General features: G+C 38.0%; 1 protein-coding gene across 1 annotated transcript in view; it reads left to right on the forward strand.

Moving 5' to 3' along the window:
- Positions 1–740: 740 nt before the first annotated feature.
- LOC114459459 (E3 ubiquitin-protein ligase TRIM21-like) overlaps positions 741–4,997 on the forward strand; it is a 30,807-nt gene continuing 26,550 nt past the window's right edge. The window contains exon 1 of the mRNA XM_028441711.1: positions 741–766. The gene's annotated coding sequence lies outside the window, so the exon portion shown is untranslated. The remainder of the gene's footprint in view (positions 767–4,997) is intronic.

The raw sequence follows: 4,997 nt of genomic DNA on the forward strand, positions 1-4,997 counted from the left end.
TCATCAGTAAAAATCAATTAAAATCATCAGTAAAATCAATTAAAATCATCAGTAAAATCATCATGACATCAACAACATGACAAAAAATCTCTCTCTCAATCATATGCAGTAGAGAAAAAAAGTGCCTTTAACTGTGATTTAAAAATGTTCACATGTGATGCTGACTTCAGCTCTGCTGCAGTTTGTTCCACTTCTTTGCAGCATAACAACTAAAAGCAGCATCACCATGTTTACTGTGAGCTCTGGGCTCCACTATCTGACCTGTGTCCATAGATCTGAGAGACCTGCTGGGTTCATACCTGACTAACATGTCACGGATGTATTCTGGACCAAACCCATTCACAGACTTATACACCAGTAGCAGAACTTTAAAGTCTATTCTGAGGCTGACTGGGAGCCAGTGTAAAGACTTTAAAACTGGAGTAATGTGTTCTGACCTCTTTGTTCTGGTTAAGACCCGAGCTGCAGCGTTCTGAACCAGCTGTAGCTGTTTGATGCTCTTTTGGGGGATTCCTGTCAGAAGACCATTACAATAGTCCAGTCTGCTGGAGATAAAAGCATGGACCAGTTTCTCCTGATCTTTCTGAGCCATTAAACCTTTCACTCTGGAGATGTTCTTTAGGTGGTAGAAGCTGTTTTTGTGATAGATTTGATCTGACTGCTGAATGTCAGATCTGTCTCGTTGCCTTGTCGTGTCACATGTCACACAATTCCTTTATGCCCCTTGTCTCTTGTTTATATGTTATTTAACCTAATTTTCTCAATTGTCTGCAGATTCATTGCGACTTGGGCACCAGTCAAATCAAACACAGTACCAGAATTTGGGGAGATCTCCACAGCCTGCCTCCACACATGTCTCAGGTAAGAACAAATGGCAAATTGAGATTTACATTACTCACATATTTCCATTTGCTCAATTGATGAGAAAAACTAATGTATATTAGTTTGTCACTCTCATTTCTTCACCTAGCTTCAGAATGTTAGACACGCCGTCCAGTAGCAGATGGGCCAGTGGATGTTGCGGTGTCTCCCAACGGTCTGTATAGATCCGGTAACGACCGTAGCTCCATTTATGTCTAACAGCTACAACGAGACATGCTGGCTGGTGAATATCATATTGATTGATTTGATTGGTGACAACCCCAAACTACACACAAGTCTCAGGCTGTGGAATTCTTCTTCCCGAACTCTGGTCCTCTGCCTGCACACGACTCAGGTAAGAACAAATGCCAAATTGAGATTTACATTCCTCACATATATCACAATTGTCACAGTGACACATTATAATTTCTCTTTTTGTTTCAGAGGACAAGTTACACCCCAGAACCAGGACATTGGAGACGCTTCCCAGACCATCAATGCCATCAATGACCGCATGAGTTTGTCTCTTTTTTTTTTCCTACATATAGCTCTAATGGGTTGCAATTTGTGATGTCCACAAAGACACAGTTGTGCCGGGTTGTAGCTAACAAACCACTCCTGACCCTCGTTGTATACCCATAACATTGCTCACGCTGCTTACACACCATTTACACTGATGTCCACCCCATATTCATTCTCATTACATTGTATTTCTGTATCACGTTTTTCTGCAGTGTGTGCCTTGTCCTCGCTCTTCTCTGTCTCTTGTGTTTCAGGTGTCTTGGAGCTGGCAGTTCCTAATATGTTGTAGAGTTAGGGTTAGTGTGGTTCATTGTGTGTCTGTGTATGTGTGTGTACACCAACGAACTAACCTGTGTTATGTCTCTCTCTCTCTCTGTGTGTGTGTGTGCACTAACAGGGTGGGTGGTGGGAATCCAGCCATAGAGACTCACTCAGTGTGTTATTTTGTGCCAGTCCCAAGCCTGGATAAATGGAGAGGGGCACCTTGAGTGTAAAATCAGTTTTCTGTGTCTCTTCTCTATGGTAGTATGTTGGATGTACATGACATTGGAGACACTTCCTAGACCATCCCTGCCATTGATGACCTGAGTTTAAAGCCTCATGTTTTATCCCCAACAATATTATTATTTGACACAGATTGCCTTAAATTGACACCCATTCTCTTTATTACACGAAGAGATGAACAATGTACAATCTGCATTATATAATTTAATGTGTGGTGTGCCAAAATTATTTATTTTATACATCAATGATTTTGTCTGTGTCTAAACTGCTAAAATGTATTCTCTTTGCAGATGACACTACTTTATTTTATTCTGGGGAAAATTTAACACAGGTGTTGGAAGTAGTTAAAAATGTATTTAAAAAAGAAAAAATTGGTTTGACATTAAACAATTGTCACTAAATTTTGGAAAAACAAACTTTATGGTATTCAGTAACAGAAGGAAAGATATTGCATGTTCAGTTATTATACACGATATTGAAATAAATAGAGTAAGGGAAACCAATTTTTTGTGTGCTATGGTTGATGAGAATTTGAGCTGGAAATCACATATAAATTATACAAATATGAAAATATCAAAAACAATAGCTGTACTATATAAAGTAAATGATCTATTGGATAACAAAGCACTGTTCATGTTATATAACTGTCTGATTGTTCCTTATCTGACCTATTGTGTAGAAGTCTGGGAAAATGCCTGTAAGACAAACATCCAGTCAGTCTTTATATTACAGAAAAGAGCCAAACGAATAATAAGCAGAACACAATGTAAACATCCAACAAACCCATTATTCCATCAGTTAAAAATGTTGAAGTTCAATGACATTGTAGATTATAGTATTTTGCAAATTATGCATAAAGCACATCATAAAAATCTTACCTGTAAATCTCCAGGTCAGATTTGTAAAAAGAGTAAGTAAGTATAATTTAAAAGGAAAAGAGATCTTTATGAAACCAAAGTTTAGGACAAAGTTAAAGGAGCGTTGCATTTCTGTAATAGGGGTGTCTTTATGGAACTATCTGAGCAAGGATTTAAAAGAATGTAAAGCAAATATAAGATTTAAACATCTAATTAAGACAAGTATATTATTAAAATGTAATGAACTCCTCTGAAGTACCATAATGTGGTGGTGTTGTTATTTACCCTTTTTGCTCCTATGTTTTTGTTCTATAGTGTTGTTTTCTGGTTTGGTTGTAATAAAAAGTTAAAGCATGTTAATTTTTCCAGGTACTTTAAATACCTTACCTTTTGGCCACACCAGCCTGTCATTGCCTGATCTCATTAGATCTCAGAAGCTAAGCAGGTCTGGTCCTGGTTAGTAGGTGGATGGAGACCAATGAGAATTCCAGGTGCCACAGTGGAGTGGCAGTCCCCCCAGTGGTATCTGTCATTGTGTCCTTGGGCAAGGCACTTCACCCACATTGCCTAGTATGTGAGTGAGAGTTGGTGGTGGTCAGAGGGGCCGATGCCCAGTATGGCAGCCTCGCCTCCGTCAGTCTGCCCCAGGGCAGCTGTGGCTACAATAGTAGTTTACCACCACTAAGTGTGGAGTGAAAGAATAATCCCTTAATTCTGTAAAGTGACTTTGAGTGTCTATGATAAAGTATATCAAGTATATGAAATTGATGCATTGTTATAATTTTTTTACCGTTTTTGAAATTTAAACATTTTTTTTATATGTATATTATTCTGTGCTTTGGCTTTTCCACACTTGTGTTTTGTCTTGTCATTATTGCATTTGTCATTCATGTGTTCAGGATATGACTAGGTGGTTTCTGTTTCCATTAAAGGAGTTCCTGCTTGTTGCTGTTAATATATGACCTTGTAATGACAAGTGGGACATATTGTTATAAATGAGCTTAGAATCAAATGCTGCGTCAGCATTTAGCAAGTCTTAGTATGTGAAGCAATTATAGTTTAAGAATCAATAATTTCAGTAAAATAGATGATATTATCAGTTAAACATCTTGTAATAAGTGCAGGTAAATGTAGTATCTATATAGAGCCAGGAGGTGGTGGTAGAGCTACAGTATAGATGTGCTGTTCCACAGGTTGGACCATGTGAATAGATTGTAAACTTTCCATGTGACCAGCAGTGATTAGAACTCAGTGAAGGAGAACCAGCAGAACAACAAGGATGCTTTAAACGCACAGAGTCAGTTAAACTCAGACACAGAGTAGCTCATCTGGAGGACTGGGACCATTCCTGGAGGACTGGGACCATTCCTGGAGGACTGGGACCATTCCTGGAGGACTGGGACCATTCCTGGAGGGCTGGTCTGATGTCAGCTGGTTAGTGATGGAGGATGTGAGGGATTGAAGCACTAGAAATAGAAATAGGAAAGTGTTTGTCAGCAATATATAATAACTCTCCTTATGATTGTAACTATATAATTATAACACATACACTTCTTTATGACTGTGTTTACAGTCTCTCTCTCTCTCTTTTTATTTACTTGATATTATATGCAGTGCAGAAGTGCTTGTCTTTTAATTCTCCTTTTGCCAAATGTCACAGTACTTTAAATGATTTTTAATGCAAAAACTGAATTCGTTTCAAATGTTTTGTGAAATTAATTTAAATCAGTGGTATGTGTCGTTCTTCACTAATAATATAGCATTAATAATAATAGTAATAACAATACTAAGATAAAAGAATAATATAATCATGATATTGATCTCTGAAGGGAAATTAATTAATAATAATAATACAATGAGAAAACCAGTAACTACAATATTAAAGGAGAGTACAAGGGTTCATTAGCATGTTAGCTCAGCTTCTGTAACATCTTACAGCTTCTCCATCAGCTGCTCTGCATTTCATTATGAGGTGCATTCACTTTCCCCAGGAGAGTGTGGGAAAATAGAGTCTCTATAGGAAACCCTAACATATGATCCCTGATATCCAGGTTAGAAGAGTGCTTAGATTGATCAGAAAGAGCTGAACTAGTTTGATCTAAAACACTTCTTTATCAAAGTCTCCTCTTTACAGTAGAATATATTCAACCATTAGCAGGAGGCAGAAAATCCCAGGTTGAGTGAAGGCAGCACAGGTGCAGGTGGTTAATTGTTCACCCTCTCCTCTCTGTGTGACCTGACTCCTTTGACTTT

The sequence above is a fragment of the Gouania willdenowi genome, unplaced genomic scaffold (genome assembly GCF_900634775.1).
Source record: "Gouania willdenowi unplaced genomic scaffold, fGouWil2.1 scaffold_315_arrow_ctg1, whole genome shotgun sequence".
NCBI classification, from domain to species: Eukaryota; Metazoa; Chordata; class Actinopteri; order Blenniiformes; family Gobiesocidae; genus Gouania; species Gouania willdenowi.